This window comes from Macrobrachium nipponense, chromosome 36 (assembly GCF_015104395.2).
Source record: "Macrobrachium nipponense isolate FS-2020 chromosome 36, ASM1510439v2, whole genome shotgun sequence".
Taxonomy (NCBI): domain Eukaryota; kingdom Metazoa; phylum Arthropoda; class Malacostraca; order Decapoda; family Palaemonidae; genus Macrobrachium; species Macrobrachium nipponense.
The window spans coordinates 40052232-40070668 of record NC_087220.1 but is presented as its reverse complement, the minus strand read 5'-3'; the positions used below and the strand labels follow the sequence as shown (position 1 = coordinate 40070668).

Sequence of the window (18437 nt, the reverse complement as noted above, 5' to 3'; positions counted from 1 at the left end):
GTCCGGTAACGCACCTGACGCCACGCACGCTCATGCGCCGTGTGGGGCCACTCGTGTTTGAACTATGATAGTTGATCGAAACGCACAAAACGCGTAGCCGTGTTGGACGCACGCGACGCGCCGCGACGGATTCGGTGGGGCCTTAGCCTCAGTCCTCAGCCTTCTTGGAGCAAGTGGGATAGTCCTGAGATTTCTCTTCGCCTACCATCCTAGCCGATCTTCTTCATTTCTTCGTCTCTTTGTCAGATCTTGTTGAGTGCTAAGTGCTTTACTTCTAGTGATTTTCCTCATTCTTCGCCCAGGCGCCCTCTTTCAGGTAACTTTTTTGTAGAGTGGTCAGAAACATTGGAAGCTCCCGAGTTGTCCTGAAGTACCCGGGCGCCCTGAAGTATCCAGGTGTCCTGAAGCACCTGAGCTTCCTGGGTTCCTGGAGTGCCCTGTAGATACAGTGTCATGATGTTGTCGAGAGACAGGTTCAATCCAAACATACTGTGTTTGTGAGTGGTTCATCTGTGACTTCCAAGCACACTAATGAATCTACGAGAATTTTTCAACCGTTTATGACTCAGCTGTTGATCTACAACCTTTATTTTTGGAACCTTCTTTAGCTCCTTTAAAGTGTAAGTTGGATAGTATTCTAAAACTTATTCAGAAGCCTGAGGTGCCTCAGGAACCTCCCGCAGATCCAATATCATCCCCGTTTGTGTCCGATGAAGAGGAACCAGAACAAGAATTAACGTTCTCTCCATATGCTTCATTGTTGCAGTATTTATTACATCACTTTTCAGAAGTTTTCAGAAGTCTTCTCCCACATTGTCGTTCATGAATGTGAGCAGTCAACCTTTGGTTTCCGCTAAACTTCTGAAGATGGTCCTTTCTTCTTCAAAGAAAGCTTTTGGTGAGATGGAGAACTGGCTTTTCAAGAAATGGGAACAGGAGAAGGCTTGTTTTAGTATTATTCCTTTTCGTCTTTCACACAGCAGAAGCTCCCTCAGTGGGAGTGGCTGCCTCCTCCCTGGGAGACTTCTCGGGTCTGATTGAAGTGGGTCACAGATCTGCACTCGCTTCGGTGAAGGTGTTTTTTCAGCTCAATAAATGGATTATCTGTTGAAGCTTATTTAAAGCATTTGAGATGCCTAGTTTTCTTGACTGCCGCTTAGGTGCATTAGCCAGGAGAGCCCACCATGCCTGGGTATCTACCAGAGAGTTGTTTCATAGCGGATCTTCTCAAGTTTCTCTCCTGCAACCAACAAAGCCAGTTGGGAAATGGATGGGTCACAAGGACATAAGTTCCCTTTATTTTATGTGAATCCTCAAAGGAGTGATGTTGCAGCAGGAGTCTGCTCTCTTGTTTTTGCCATTAGACAAACTTCATCATTTTCCTCAGGCATCAGTAAATGAGATTGCATCTCATTTACACAAGAGATCAACACAGGAGTTCTTGACTCATCCAACTAAAGGCCAGAAAGATCGAGCTTCCTTTCAGCCCAAATCATCCTCTCAACTGAGACCTCAATCCTTTCAAGGGGGAAGACAGAGATCGAGACTCAGATCCAGGGGTTCGGTTAGATTCACACCTTGTACGCTCAAGAAATCAACTGCAAAACAGCCAGCACATAAGTGAGGATCCAGTCCTTCATGCCCCAGTGGGAGCCAAGCTTCATCTCTTCTGGGAGAGATGGATTTCCAAAGGGGCATATCAGTGGGTGGTGAAGGTGTTGAGAGATGGATGGAATACCAATCCCCTTACAAAGAGAAACCACCTTACGTGTTCAACCACTCCCGTTGCCTTGACTGCCTACTCCAAAGGTTCGGCGAGATTTTTGGCCCTCGAAGTGGAAGTTGCTTCTCTCTGAAGAAAGAGGGTTATAGAATTAGCAATAAACATAGAGTCTAAGGGGTTTTACAACCATCTGTTTGTTGTGTCCAAGGCGTCGGGAGAGTGGAGGTGGAGACTAGTTCTCGATGTGTGTTTGCTGAATTAATTCATAGAAAAAACAAAAATTCAGCATGATAACGACACAATCTGTTCTTGCTGATTCACCCCATCCCCCCCAATGAAGGACAGGCGCATGGAGGACCCGAAGGAAATGATAAACATGGCTCAGGAATTGGGGTTAATACTGAACCTCAAGAAGTCTCAGTTGAATCCCTCACAATCCATTCATTATTTGGGGATTCAGATAAACTGAGTTTTTGGGCTTCTCTGTCCACCAAAAGAGTGGAGGATTGTCTGAAGAAGATAGATCTATTCCTCTCCCTGAATTCATGCTCTGCAACTCAGTGGATGAGTTTTCTAGGCTCCCTGGCTTCCTTGGAGTAGTTGCATAAATTCTATGTCTAGGGATACTATAACATGAGGGCCCCTGGGAATTCTGAAACTGTAGGAATAAAAGTCTCAGGGAGAACTATTACATGAGGGCCCCCTGGGCACTAAATGAAAAACTCTGTAGGAATAAAAAGTCTAGGGAGGACTATACATGAGGCCCCTGGGATCTAAAAACTCTGTAGGAATAAGTCTAGGGAGACTATACATGAGGCCCCTGGGATCTGAAAACTCTGTAGGACCAACATTTCTTTCCAATCACCCCGCAGATAAAAGAGGATCTGCGTTGGTGGAGGTCCACTAAGCCCTGACCTAAATTTCTTTTCTAATGCGTCCGATCTGGGTTGGGGAGCTCTTCTCGGGGTCCAAGGAGGTCTCAGGCAAGTGGTCCCCTCAGGAGAGGTTAATGCACATCAACTAAAGGAACTCAGGGCAGTACGTATACTACTTAGGTCTTCTCCACTTTGCGGAGGATGTTTATAATTGCACGGTGACTGTTTACTCAGACAACACCACAGTGTTGGCTTACATAAAGTTCCAAGATGGCACTGACTCCTCCTCTCTTTGCGAGGTAGTGAAAGAACTTCTTTGTTGGGCGGATCAGAACAATGAAACTATTCATGAGGTTCATCCAAGGGAAATCCAACAAGTATTGGTTGGCAAGGCATGGGTAATGGATGCAGTGATGCTAGATTGTATGCCTCTCCCCCTTTCGGGATGATAGGGGAGGTAATAAAGAAATTCCGGTCTCATCAGAATGCCAGAGTTATGTTAGTGGCTCCTTTCTAGCTGCTGAAAACATGGTCCCCATGACATCTCCCCTCTGCCTGTATACATATGCCATTAGACTCTCTCCTCCCAGTCCCTTGGCATTTCTTCCTCTTCACATATAACTTTTAATAAATCTTGCATCCATTTCTCCCCCTCTGTACTTAGTAATTTGATTATATCAATTTGGAACTCCAATGGACCTGGTGCTTTACAATTCTTCGTTTTCCTAAATGCTCTCTTCACTTCTGTATCTCCATCACTGGTCCCTCCACCCTCTGTGTTTCCCCCATCTCCTCTCTCTCATTTTCAGTATTTAACAGTTGTTCAAAATACTCTCGCCGTCTCTTCTTGATGTCTTCACCCCTATACAATATATTTCCATCACTATCCTTGATGACACCCAATTTACCCACATCCTGTCTGTGCCTTTTCCTCAAGTTTAAATCCTGTCTGTGCCTTTTCCTCATTTGAAATCTTATTTATATCCTTTTCTCCTTCTCATGTTCCTAGTCTTTCACTCAACTGCTCTGCTGCCCTTCCAATAGCCATACCTACACTCCTTCTCGTCTCTCTTTCCTCTTCTCTGTACCTTACCTCTGCACCCTGTGCATTCCCTACTTTCCTGTCAGTCTTCTCAGGCAGCCCCACTCCAGGAGGTTCCATCAAAGTTTGTCCGCTCTGGCTCTAACAGGCTTTCGATTATCCTTAGACTTTCAGAAGGAAAGGATTTTCTAAGTCTGCAGCAGAGGTGATTGCTAGACGCAGATGTGACTCCTCCAAGAGTGTATCAAGCAAAGTGGTTTGCAACCACTATCACTCAAATAGCAGACTTTCTCTTGTATTTAAGATATTCTAGAAGTCTCTTGACTTCCACCATTAGAGGGTGCAGAGCAATGTTAAGCTCTGCATTCCGACACAGAGATATTGATAACTCGGGTAACCAAGATCTCTGGGATCTTATTAAATCTTTCAATGTTTCCAAGTCTAAGAAGTTCTCATTCTCTTGGAATTTAGACATGGTGTTGAAATGGTTATTGAGTGCTCGCTTTGAATCTCTTAGTTTGACAGCTCTAAGGGACTTGACTAGGAATACAATTTTTTTGGTAGTGCTCACCACTGCAAAGAGAGTTGGTAAGCTTCAGGTTATTAATTAAAAGGATAGGCTTCTCTACAGGGGATGCAGTATTATTCCCTTGCTTTAGATTTTTTAGCCAAGAACGAGAACCCATCACAGCTGTGGCCACGTTCTTTTGTTATTAAGAATCTTACTGATGTTTTAGGTATGGAAGAAGAGGAAAGATCTCTGTGTCCGGTGAGAGCCCTTGGGTATTACTTCAACGTACAGAGAAGATCAGAGGACAGTTTAATAACTTGTGTGTTTGTCGTAAAAACCTGCGAGGCCTATGTTGAAGAATGCATTGTCCTTCTTAAGAGACTTGATTTTGGAGTCACACTCCCAAATTGCAGAGGAAGATCTACAGGTGCTAAAGGTCAGAGCATATGATGTCTGGCCAGTTGCTACCTCCGTAGTCTTTAGACACAATCTTTCCCTTTCTTCTATACTGCAACCAACGTACATTGGAAATGTAAATCCGTTTTTGTGATGCATTATCTTCGGGATGTTGAAACAATTTATAATAATTGTAGTACCTTAGGACCATATTCTTTAGCTGGCATTGATAGGTGCATAAGAGTAGGAAGTGTTTCTTCCTAAAAAATGCTCATTTCTCTCACCTTGAATATGGTGTGGAGGTCTAAGGGAGTCTGGGGGTACCAAGCACCTGGAGAGCCCACGTTTTAATGTTGGGTAGTGGTCATGTTTTTAATGTTGATGTAAATGTGATTGAATATTTTTCGTAAAAGTGGCTTAACAATCTGGTTTGTTGTTTGTTGGTACTAAGCCATGGGCAGGGGCTTTTGTTTTTGCCTTGTTGATCTGCGGTCGTATCCTTCATCAAAAATCACCTTGTCAGCATTCAGAATACTCCTTTTGCTGAAAGGTCCTATGTTAGTAGAGATGATTCTGGCCCATACAGCCACGTCCTTCAAGTTGAGAGGAGCACCAACCAGAGGTAATACTTAAGCTCCCTCAACAGGTAAGGAACAACAAACATTGTTTCAGTGCTAGCTATTTTATTTATTCCATTATTATGGAGGGTTTTGTTAGTAGTTGAGTTTATGTTTCCCCACCTTCTTCAATCAGATAAGTAATTACTGGCTAAGTTACTTATGTAAAAATGACATTATTATAATAAAATAAGATTTTATATACAGTGGTACCTCGACATACGAAAGGCTCAACTTACGAAAAAGTCGAGATACAAAAGCAAATATGAAAAATTTTACAGCTCTACATACGAAAAGTTTTCAAGATACGAAAGGTTGTTGCTATAAAGTCCCGAGAGTCACCTGGACCACCGAGAACAATTTTAAAACTCCCGCGCCGCCAACTGAGTAAACTTGCCACCATCCTCCACGCTCCCATTGGTTCCTGATGCTAGTCACCCCATAAGATCCTGCTCTCCTATTGGTCAGCATCTACCCCTTGTGCTTTAAGTATTCTATTGGTAAAAGGATGTTGTAAATTGAAAAACTTATTCATGCAATACATTTAATAAAAAAAAACACTAGGTAAAGATAGAATAAAGAATAGAAATGAATGTTTATTAACACTGTTTTGGTAGTTTTCAGTAGTTGAAGAGAGATAATGAAAATTTATGGCTTACTGTGTACTAGGAAAAGTGATTGCTTGGCGATCGTTCAATATCGTAAGTGCTGGATGTTAACAGAGTTTGAGTTTTTTTGTTTGTTTTGTTTTTTATTATAGTTAATGGTACTTAATAATTATTTGAAATGAGTAACATGCAATATTTAATAAAAAAAATTGTGAATTAGATATCATAAAAATATACAATAATCAGACTGCTATCATACATATTTTTAGAATTCTTCTTGTGTTTTAGTATTACGTTACGTATATGTTTCATTATAGCTGTCAGTAACTCGGTATCTCCATTAGGTAAAGATAGAATAAAGAATAGAAATGAATGGGGTTATTATACTGTTGGTAGTTTCATTAGTTGAAGAGAGATATTAATGAAAATTTATGGCTTACTGTGTCCTAGGAAAAGTGATTGCTTGGCGTTCGTTCGGTACTCATAAGAGCTGAATGTAAACAATCGATTGGAAGGTTTTTTTTGTTTGTTTGTGTATTATAGTTAATGATTAATTAATAATTATTTGAAATGAGTACATACTGATTATTTATACATTTTTTGGCATATTCTAAGCTTTTAGCTTCTTAGGTTTAGATGTCAGAATCATAGACTAGGCTCAGTAGCAACCGCTAACATAAAGCTAGGCTTATTGCTAAGGGACATATGCTAAAGTCTTAATATATGCAGTAAAAAATGGGGTTGAACATTACATGCAGTTGAATATTACTCAAGTATGTACAGTATTTTGCCTTTTTGGAGTCATATTTCTTCCATCGGATCGGCATCGTAACCCTAGAACATGTGTTGTAGGCCTGGAAATATAATTTACTGGGGTGTTTTTGGAGGGCTTGGAACGGATTAGCTATTTTACATGTAAAATGTGGGGTGGTAATTAACACGTAGTTTGTCATGGGAAATGTAATATTTTATTAATCAAAACTAGTGTATTTGCATTCTCTGGATTCGCGGACTCACACATTCGCAGATTTCTCTCGAGAACATTTCCCTGCACTGTTTGCGGAAAATCCGCTTATTCGCTGTATCTTTCTTTGAGAAATATCCAGAAACTCCTGGTTTTTTAAATCAATTTCATCATAAAATGCAGTTTTTGCAATAGAACTATAAAAAAAAATCAAGTATAAAATTTTTAGTGGGTTTTTCTTGAGTTTTAGCTAACAAAATAGGCTGTTTTCAGTATTATTATAGGGGTTCCAACTACAGGCAGTCCCGGGTTACGACGGGGGTTCCGTTCTTGAGACGCGTCGTAAGCCGGAACATCGTCAAAAATCCTAAGAAAACCTTACTTTTAATGCTTTGGGTGCATTCAAAACTATGTAAACTGCATTCTTATTGGATTTTTCATAAAAAAAAGCTTTAAATATTGATTATTTTGCATTTTTGTGTCAGATTTCATCTGCCAGAATCAGCGTTTGTAGGTGTCGTAACTCTGGAGCATGCGTCGTAACCCTGGAACAGCGTCGTAACCCTGGAAATAATTTCTGATGAATATAATTGAAAAGCGTCGTAACCACGGAACGTCGTAAGCTGAGACCGTCGTAACCCGGGGATTCTAACTATTCACGGGGGCGTCTGGTACGCATCCCCCGCGAATACAAGGGGATCACTGTATACACTGTACAACATAGGGTTCCAATTACAATTTAAATCCCACTTTCTCTTATGTTTCTCCAAAATTATTGCAAACTTAAAAAACAATCAATTTACGAAGTGGAAATATATTGATCATCATTCGCCTAACATTTTGAGTTGATGGGAGCACAACAACCTGGGATTTACCAGTCAAGACTAAAAGCTTAGGCATCTCTGCAGCTTAGGCTAGGTGGTGATTGACCTTACTGATCTAACTGCTTGTTCATTTCAGGCTAGGCTAACACATGACTTGTTCTAAAGTGGTTGCCACCATCAGCCGGTCATGTCTTGTCTTTACAGGCAGTCCCTGGTTATCGGCAGACTCGGTTAATGTGCCATGAAATATGCGATTTATGGAACTATAATGGGCCGTGTTTATGGCACTCATTGTAGAGTAGTCGAGTTATTGCATCATAACATACCTAATTGGGGGCACCATTAACTGAAACTCGGTGCCATAAGTGCCATAAATTGCCCCGAGTTTCGGTTAATTGTAGTTTCTGCTTAGCACCCCACCAAGAATGGAACCCTCGCCGATAATCGGGGAACTACCTGGAGTATTGCCAAATCACAATAGTCCTCATCAAAATTTCACAAACACAAACTACAAAAATCACTGATGTAATAATCAGTCTTACAGTATAATCCTGGTCACAGCACCTTTTATTACTTAACTACTCGCCTTAGTAATAATTATAGAACATTCCAAATCACAAGGGATTTTATAGCATAGGTGACTTGAAATGTAAATAACCAAATCGTAGCCCAAGACCTACACTGTGACACCCAGATTACTACTGTACTCATTTAAATTGATATTTGAGACATGACATTGTGTTGTGTATACCAGTGAGTACAAATGATTTAACTTACTTGTGAATGATTGATTTGTTCTTGTGAATGACGAGTTCGCTAGCCTAGCTTGAAATATGAAACTGGCTTCCAGCGCAGTCTATACTTCATAACTCTCATTCAAAGCATGTCGCAAGAAAACAAACTTTGAACAGAGAATACTCAAGTATGTAGGTTAGTAGATCCCGATGACTTCTTGGAGACTACTGGAACGTTGACTTAATTATGGCCGAGTCATTTTCGCACAACCTCGCGCTCTGGTTGATGCAGTGAGACTGCCTACGACTAGTTGACCGAACCACCAAATGTATTCGGCTAACTACCTGATCAACAAAAAATAAACTGATGGTCGGTAGTTTAAAGCTATTGCACGCTACTTACAAACTAATATACATGAAATAACTAAATAAAACTAAGGAATATATGCAAAGGGTCATACAAGTTATGGTAAAGTAGTACAACTTCTCATTGTTGAAGTTTTTGACGCCCCACTGCCAGAAGTATGGTTGTATGAAGTGATAGTATGTGGAGCAGGTTGTAAGTCGGATGGTACATGTTTTGTATGTACTATACTGTACCTGTAATTTTATAGTACATACAGTATTTAGTGTTCTAAAAGACCACAATGGCTGATAGATAACCAACATAGTCAAGAATGTTGAAATGCCCTGTAATTTCCATGCAGAAAAAGAAAATTGTACTTATTGTTAAGCTCAATGTAAAAAGGACATCAGAATTCTAGAGTGAAACTACCAACACAAACCCAAGATATGCTATTGGAAAGTCAGGTCCAGTATAGGTTCAGAAGTTGACATATTTATGTTGCTTACTTAAGTTTGTTTCTGTCTTCCTGCATGTACCGTCCTCGCTCCGTCTCACCTGCCTGCTTTCTGTACCCTACATCGCCCCCACATTCTGCACCTGGGACTCCATACCAAACCTGGGCATCCAACAAACACCGGAAACTCCATACCCACCCTTGACCCCTTTATGAATTGGACTGACATGCAATAAATAAAAAATAACTGTGTGATTTGTGTGACATTGGGAACTCCCCTCTGGACTGGGACCCTGCTGCAAACTACATCAAGCATGGATCCTTATTTCACAAACATTTGGACCATCTTCGTTTGCTCTGTTTTATTCTTTGAAATATATTTGACTTTTTTTCAATTTTCTTTTGCTTAAACTTATTTTTTGAATGCATTTTGCTTTAACTGAATGTATTTTGTAATCTTGAATACTGTTTATGCATCAATGATTTAAATGGCACTATTTTACCCCTCGATGCTCCTCCTTAGTTATTCCTTCATTTTAGTTACAGTTAAATATCTGCGTGAAGTCACCACCTTATTTCCGAAAGGCTTCAGTAATGGCGGACATTGGTTGGGAGCTCCAGACTGGATTTTTGGGTGCTGAAAATGGTTTTCTAAACAGTGGAGAAGATCGTAGTTCACCTGTTATGTCAAATGGCCCTGATACACGGTCTATTCCCCTGCTCTTCTGTCACCTAACAAGAAGCTTTAAATGTCAAGGTAATGTGGAAAGATGCTTGTCCATATTAATGTCTGTTGTTAAAAAGTGTATACTGTACATACTTTTCTTTTTTAACTATACATGGCAGTCACCCAGTTATTGGTCAGCCTTGGTTATCAGCAATCCAGTTTAATGGTTCTTGTCCAGCGTCGAAAACCACGAATTATGCTGATTTCGGTTATTGGCACGATATGGAGTATATACTATTGGCACTGATACATACGTAAACCGCTTATCGAAAGTCGCCTGATTTTTGGGTATTGGTGATTTTCACTTATCATCAAGTTGCCGGAACACAACTTCCGCTGATAACAGGGACTGCCTGTATATAGAGTGATTGATTTTTATAGGAATGATAAGTGTGAAGTACTAATGTGAAGAAATCGGTGTCAAATTTTAGGCTTATATAATGTTATAGAAAATAAAGAAAAGCTTTTTAGCTCTTGTACAGGTATGTTATCCATTTTTACTAATTAGTAAAAAATACATCTTGTCTAATGAGGAAATTGTTATGTGGACATCATTTACTAGCTGGGTTGTAAACTTCTTTTGTTTTTACTCCTGGCAGAGTCCAGCAGTCTCGAATTACATTCACCGGACCGACTTCACAGCTTAATAATGAAGTGTTCATCAGAATCATACTCTGGCTGGTACCCAAATTGCTCTCCACTCCACTTTAGATAGATCAACGACTCAGCTCTCACTCATGCGAACAAAATGTTGGGAGATGTCCTGGATAAAGCCACAATTCATCATATTGGTTGGCTAAGTTAAAACTTGATCAGGTGTGTCTTACTAGTACCAAAAACAATGAAAAGATTTTGTACCAGAGTTGATTTTTCCCTTATTTATTTTTAGTAAGTGTAAATCAGGAGGACAGGTTCAATCTTTGATAAAATATGCTTTTTCTTGTAAAAGGTTTAATGACTAAAAAATTTTGCAAGCACTTGGTCAGTCAGTCTTGATGGTAATTTATTGGTATGAATGTTGCAGTACTAGTTAGTATTTCTTCAGCCTAATCCTTAATTCCATAGTTCATTGCTGAAGTTGTTTTAATTTCAATTTCAGGGTAAAGAGGAATGGGAACCACAATTTTGTGCAGTAACCGATCATGATATGATTCTCTTTCAAGAAGTACCCTGGACTAAAGAAGCATGGGCTAACCCTCTTGTTTTCTATCCACTTTTAGCCACAAGGTAAGTCACAAATACACCTTTAACCTTAAACGCCGAATGGACGTATTAAACGTCGAGTCAAAATGTCTACCCGTATGCCGAATGGACGTACCATACGTCGACTCAAAAAAGTTTAAAAATTCGTGGAAAAATACTTATAGGCCTACCAGCCGAAAACTTTTGATCAATCACGCCTTGGGGGATGCTGGGAGTTCACGGATCAAGGCGTTGTTTTATACATTCAAACTTACCGTCAGATATATACATAGCTATTACTCCGTCGTCCCCGACAGAAATTCGAATTTCGCGGCACACACGCAGCAGGTAGGTCAGTGATCTACCCCCCGCCGCTGGGTGGCGGGAATAGGAACCATACCCGTTTTCTAATTCATATTTTTTCTGTCGCTTCGAATGTAAAACAACGTTTGCAGTTCCTCCTGATGGATTTTCGTGTTTCATCGCCATTGATCGTCTGGGCTAACTTTTACAGGGAAGTAATGGATCTTTGGTTCGGCATACACTTTTGTTAACTTTTTTATAATATTAACTTCGAAAATTTCGAAGATTAGTGACGTGTAACTACCGAAGTTTTCGGTAGACACTCATGCACTTTCACGCAAATATACTTTCATGAAAGGGAATTACTTATATTTATTCATTAAATACAAATAAGTGTTAGATTTGATTGAGAAATGTATATCTTTCTTCCTAGTGGGAAGTCAGAAAAGTAACTATCCTTTAGAAGCTTTATTAGCTCTTGTGTTAACGAGCAATTATAGTAGTAACAGTACTAGTAGTTGTTGCATTCTCATCACCTTCTTACTCCGCAGAATCTACAATATCATATTTGCAAATTGTAGACTTTGGATATAGTTCAAATACGAACTCTTAGAACGTAAGAAGTGAATATAGTGTTCCCCCATTACATGGAGGGTGCGTCTGATCGGCTCTGTCTCGCTCTCAGGTCTAGACCTCTTCCAAGCTCACAAAGCCCAGAGGAGAAGGAATGTCGAAAACCGTAAGAGGTTTCAGAGAATCCCACACCGGTCAGGCGTCCCTAGGCAGGTTCTGTAGAGCGTCCCAGACTGCCAGGGATAGCCATTGGAAAGGCATCCTAAAACAGTGTTTCTCCCTTTTTATGCCTACTGTTCCATGATGGATAGGAGAACTTCGAATGAATGAATTTGACGAAGATCCTCGTATAATGCCTTCTGGTAGAATTATTCAAAATGAGAATGACTTTAATCGATCCACCTTTCGAATCAGGCGACGATTTAGCGCCTTCTAATATTTGAGATCATTCGATAACATTTGTGATTAGTCATGTTCGAACATTTTTTTTCGCAACTAGACGAGAACGCTATCCCATGGGGGTATGAAATTGTTATTTCAACATAAGATTCCCCATTGGTACATTTTTAGATATAGATCTATTCTGATTAGAACGATTTAGATTATTTGTCAATCGAATGAATTATATGGATATCGTTGAGTGATAAAGCATATATATATGACTTTTAAGCTTCTAGCTCCTACCATGCTTAGGACAAATCGCCTTAGGCTACGGTATGCAAGGCATACTCACATACCGAAATTTATGCTATAATGGTCAAGTGAAATCCTTACAAAATTTCCTAATTGTTCCGACACGGCATACAACCTTCGGTCCTTTACAATAGGAAGGTACTAGCGGCAGCTGGATAGGTCGTAAGCTTTCGAACAAGGGGTTCGGTAGTTAACTGCTTGTCCGACAGGCGCGCGCGCGCGACTGGGAGGTAAACAAATCACTTTTGCTTTCGGCCTCACAGCGAGTGGACGTGTGTGTTCGACGCTCTCTGCCCGCTTCTCGTCGTTTGCTTTCTTAAGTATTGGTTGTGTGTGTATGAAAGAGTTAATTGTAAGTACAATCATTCTCTCTTTTCATATTAATTTACATAATTGTTATGATGGAATCTCCTCGCCTCGCTACCCACGGAGACTATGCCCGGGTACCGAAGGGCGTAAATGCGGGAAGTTCCGCTCTTTCTCCCGGAGATAGACCCTCATATTTTGTGTGTGCTCGGTGTCGTTTTTTTTGGGGCGCGAATGCACCCGAGCCGAGCCTTGTGATGTGTGTAATGATTGGTCGGAGGCGCAGTGGACTTTGTATGAGGGCAGGAAGAAGCGAAGGCCTGCGAAGGAGTCGTCGGAAAGCTCTCCCGCGACTCCTTTGTGGACGGACACTTCGTCTTCTTTCCTGCCGCCCGCTCAACTTCCATGTCTCGCGCCTTCCCCTTCGGGGGTGGGGGGGTGTCTAGTCCTTCTCTTCTCCTGACTTGTCGAGTGTGGAGGAGGGCGCTAGATACCCTGACGTCCAGTTGTACTCTGGGTCCTCTATCCGTTTCGTCTTCGCGCGAGCGGGTAGAGGATCCTCCTAATCACCCGACTTTTGCCTCCTCAGGTGCGGTTGCCGCGAAGGATGACCTCGGACAGGTGTGGGCATCGTTGGGGTTGCAGGGCGTGCCGAGTGTCCAGGGCTGCTCTACCATCTCGCGCGCCGTGGCGGTCACCCATGCAACGGTCTCGACCACCACCACGACCCTTACACACCGGCTCGTTCACCTCCTCACCTGGTGTACACCCAGCACGTGGTCTCTGTGACCCACTACATCGGTGCAGGGGCCAGTCGCCGTAACTCGGGGAGTGTGGATGCCGCCACCTGGGTTTGCCGTGCTGCCGCGACCGGACTTCGTGTGCCCGAAGAGCTCGCCCTGGAGGCCCTCCCACCACCGGTACCTAGGATGTCTGTGCCGCTGGTCCACCCCATCTGGACCGCCTACACAGTCTGCCGTACCTGCCTGACCACTGCTGCCGTTCCTGTACCTGCTCCTGCTGTCTCGTCTGCCGTTCCTGTGATGCCTGCACCTGCTGATGTTGTTCCTGTTTCCTGGCGCCGCTGCTCTCCCGATGCTGATCTGTTCGGACAGGGGTGCGTCCCGGGCCCTGTTGCTTCGGCAACAGCAGCCCCGGCTCCGTCCTGGATGACAGATCTGACGTCGGTCCTGAGAAGGTGACGAAGAAGAAGAAGAAGAGGAGGAAGGTGTCGTCGTCGTCTTCATCGTCTTCTTCGTCGTCGTCGTCGTCTGCCGCCTCTTCCCCTTCTTCTTCTAAGGCTCCCCCGCCGAAGAAGAAGAAGGTCGTCCGCCTCCCCCCCCTAAGAAGTCTCCTTCGGGAACTTCTAAGGGCCCGTCTCGCTCTGTGAGACGGGGGGTTCTTCCGCTGGTCACCCTGCTCCTTCGGGGGCAGGACCCGTCTCTTCTTCCGCAAGGAAGAAGACTACGGGGACCAGAGGATGCTGGCTAACACCGGCACTTCCTCACCTGCTGTCAGTGGTTCGGCCACAGCAGCAGGGTCCGTCTCGGCCGCTCGTTCGCGAGAGGTACCGAGTGTACGGTCCGCCTACCAGCGACCGTGCAGCCAGGAACCAGACCTCTGAGTCCGCTCAGCGTCAGGTTCACGGCACGGAGCGGAAGAACTGGTGACAGCCGCTCACGCGACTCTCACCAGACCAGCTCTCGCTCTCGCGGCGAGCAGCTGGCTACCCCGGGCGGACGTGACGGTCCATGACCGGCCACTGGGCTGAGGCTGGGAAGAGGTCCCCCCGTTCGCCGGCACCAGCCCACGGCTGGTACCAGCGAACTGAAGCACCGTGAAGGATACGCACCGATCTCACCGTGACAGTGGAGCTCGCCGGTCGCACCTGAAAACCGTCACTCTCACAGAGAGCGATCGGGTACGGCGACCAGCACCAGCTCCTCTGACACCACGAGACCGGGGCCGCTGTTCTCGGTCCAGCCGTTCTCCACAGCGAGACGGCTCGACTAGGTCTGCAGCTCGATCGCCACCGCGGGTTGGCGATCGCCTGCAGTCTTCCAAGCCCGCTGGTTCTGCCAGCGAGCGATGGAGGGAGCGTCAGGTCTTCCTCTCATACCTTCAACCTATCTCGGGTTACAACCGGGAGGGGCGAGGTATGAGGAGTGATCGTGAGGGGTGCGCCCTTCAGGATCCACCAACCCCCCCGTCGTCGGTCCCACCTACCGATGGCTCGGTTCTCGGACCAGCCAGGTCGTACGCACAGGTGGTTGGAGGAGAACCGAGAGGGGTCTGTCGCTGCTCCTCTCCTTGAGGGAGGAGGGTCTCGGGAGTTGCTCCTGTTTGAGGGACTGGACGGTCCGACTCCGCAGGCCGCAGTCACTCCTGAGATCCAGAGGAACTTTGCCGAGGTTATTGCGCTGATTCGTCAGCACAACGACCTCGGGGAAGGGAAGGATCGCCGCTCCCACCATCCGAGCCCACGTCCCGGCTCGAGTCGTTCTGGGGCCCGAAGAGGAACCCAGACCGACGGTGGGTTTGCCGCGTTCTGAGCTTGCGGACTCAGTGCTGGACCAGGTTGAATCGCTTGTCTCCGGACAAGACGGTTCTCTCAAGTCTGGCAGGTCGAGCAAGCTGCTTCCACCTTCCCTCTGCTGCGACAGCGGCGTTTACGTGCCATCCGAAGACCCGATGCCGCCCAACAGGTGAACCCGGAGTTTAGCATCCAGGCTAACTCCGGGTGTGTGTCTGCAGCAGCTTCCTGTCCGAGAACCGTGGTTCTCGCAGCAAGAGGCACTCGGCCTGGAATCTACCGCCATGGCCAGCTTTCCAGGCCGTCTCCTGGCTAGATCTGTGGTCCCTCACAGTATCTAAGGTCGCAGCCAACTCCGGGGAATTTCTCCCGAAGATGACTCGGCCTCAGGAGACTTTGCCAGTCTGGGGGAAGAGCCATCTCCTTCCTTGACCACCAGACGGTGAACCTGTGGGGGCCAACCTGGTTCTCCGACGAAGGGACGCTGTCCTTACTCGGTTTCCAGGGCGGCTTGGGCGTGAAGCGGCGTTGGGACTTCGCAACGGACCTTTACGGAGTTCCACGTCTCTCTTCCCAGGAGAGATGGTGGACGCTGCGGTGGACAGACGGCGCACCTGAAGACAGTGACCGGCTGGTTCACCAGGCGGTCTCGAAGGCTTCTGGGCAGCCTCGGACTGCGGCCAAGTCTAAGAGCTCGGCTAGCGCTTCCTCGGTGGCTAAGACGGTAGCTGCGTCGAAGCCCCGGGGAATGACTCTGTCTTCTTCGACTTCTGGCAAGGGGGGCCGTAACCAGCCCTCCTCCCAGCCCTCCTCTCCCGTGGAGGCTCTGGGAAGAAGTCGAAGAAAGGGGGGAAACGCTAGGGACGGCGTTACCCCCTCACCTGCTGCCGGAAGTGGGGGGGTGCCTGGCCAGCCATTGGGCAACTTGGCAGCGCTACGGCGCCGAGACCTGGATTGTAGATGTCCTTCGGGAGGGATATCTATTACCCTTCGAATCTCGGCCACCCCTCACCTCCAACCCGGTCCAACAGCAGTCGTACGTTCCAGGGTCATCGAAGGACGTAGCACTGAGACAGGAGATCAAGACCATGCTGAGGCAAGAGAGCTGTAGAAATCGTCACGGATCAGTCACCGGGCTTTTACAGTCGACTCTTCCTGGTGGAAAAGTCTACGGGAGGCTGGCGCCCGGTGATAGATCTCTCTCCCTGAACCGGTTTGTTCGCCAGACCCGGTTCACGATGGAGACGGCACGCTCAGTGCTCGACTCCATCAGGGAGAACGATTTCATGCTTTCATGGACTTGAAGATGCGTATTTCCAAATAGCCCATTCATCATCCTCCCAGAAAGTACCTCCGCTTCATCCTCGACGGGACGGTGTGTACCAGTTCAGGGCACTTTGCTTCGGTCTCTCAAACCGCCCCACAGGTGTTCACGCGAGTGTTCACTCTGGTGTCTGCTTGGGCCCATTCGCACGGGATACGTCTGATGAGTATCTCGACGATTGGTTAGTCCTGGCGAGCTCCCGCTCGCAGTTGCTACAGGACAGGGATCGACTGCTCGAGTTCTGTCGCGATCTGGGGATCGTTGTGAACTTCGAGAAGTCCGATCTCGAGCCCAAGCAGAGGATGAAGTACCTGGGTATGCTGATCGACACGGTAGGCAGGGCGAGTCTTCCCCGCAGACTCGCGGATCAGCAGGTTCAGGAGGCAGCCAACCAGTTCCTGTCTCGGCAGGAACAGGCAGCTCAGCGATGGCAAGTCGTGATCGGACACCTGTCGTCATCGAGGAAGTTAGTCCCTCACGGCGTCTTCACCTGCTGGTCTCTTCAGTGGAGACTAAAGGAGAGTTGGTCACAGGCGACGGATCCCCCAAGCTTTCCAGTGTCACTGGACACAGGAGGTGAGGCAGGACCTAGCCTGGTGGCTGGACGACAGGAACCTCTTAAGAGGAGTGCCCCTGCGCACTCCCCCCCCGGACATGCAGCTGTTCTCAGACGCATCGACCGAGGGATGGGGCGCACACGCTTGGAGGAGTTGCCTGACTTCAGGAGTGTGGGCGAGAACGACAAGCACCTTCCACATCAATGTACTGGAACTCAAGGCAGCGTTACCTCGCTCTCCAAGAGTTTCAGGACCGCTTGATGGGACACTGTGGTGTTGATGTGCGACAACACCACGGTGGTGGCTTACGTCAACAAACAGGGGGGACTAGTGGTCTCTCCCGTTGTACCAGTTGACTCGGCAGGTGCACGAGTGGGCCGAGGCACACTCAATAGAGCTGTCGCACGCTACATTCCAGGGAAGAGGAATATAGTAGCGACACGCTCAGCCCGTCGGGATCAGGTGATAGGAACCGAATGGTCTCTACACCAGGACGTGGCGGAAAGGCTCTTCGACCTGTGGGGGCGACCAGTCGTGGATCTGTTCGCCACCCGGCACAACAGGAAGCTCCAGGTGTTTCTTCTCGGCCGTGCCGGACCCATGGGCAGCTGCAGAGGACGCTCTTCAACACCCGTGGGACAACCTCTTCGCCTATGCTTTCCCCCGTTCAGCCTGATTCGCAAGGTGATCAGTCGAGCACTGGTCACCCCGAATCTCAGGATGATCCTGGTGGCTCCCAAATGGCCACAGGCCATTTGGTATCCGGACCTGCTGGCTCTTCTCGCAGGAGAACCGCAGAGAGATTCCCCTTGGCACAACCTTCTAGCCCAGCCACACGTCGAGCGGTACCACCGAGCAGTCCAGTCTCTACGTCTTCACGGCTGGCTGTTATCCACCATCTCTTGCGAACGAGAGGCTTTTCTCGTAGCGCAGCAACAGAGATGGCTGGAAACGTCCGTCAGTCCTCTGCAGCTGTGTACCAGGGGAAGTGGGCCGTCTTCTGTGGTTGGTGTCGTAGCGGGGTCCTATCTCCTCTCAGAGCCACTCTTCAGCAGGTAGCGGATTTCCTCGTTTTTCTTCGCCGAGAGAAGCTCCTCTCAGTCCCACAGTCAAAGGATACAGAGCCGCCTTGGCGCTCGTCCTGA

At 46.2% G+C, this 18437-nt stretch overlaps 1 protein-coding gene and 1 pseudogene across 4 annotated transcripts in view; one reads left to right on the top strand and one right to left on the bottom strand.

The window, feature by feature from the left end:
- The window catches only part of LOC135203574 (beta-1-syntrophin-like), a 204206-nt gene that overhangs the window by 121707 nt on the left and 64062 nt on the right, over nucleotides 1-18437 (bottom strand). The window lies entirely within an intron of this gene.
- The window catches only part of LOC135203240 (beta-2-syntrophin-like), a 55574-nt pseudogene continuing 46533 nt past the window's right edge, over nucleotides 9397-18437 (top strand).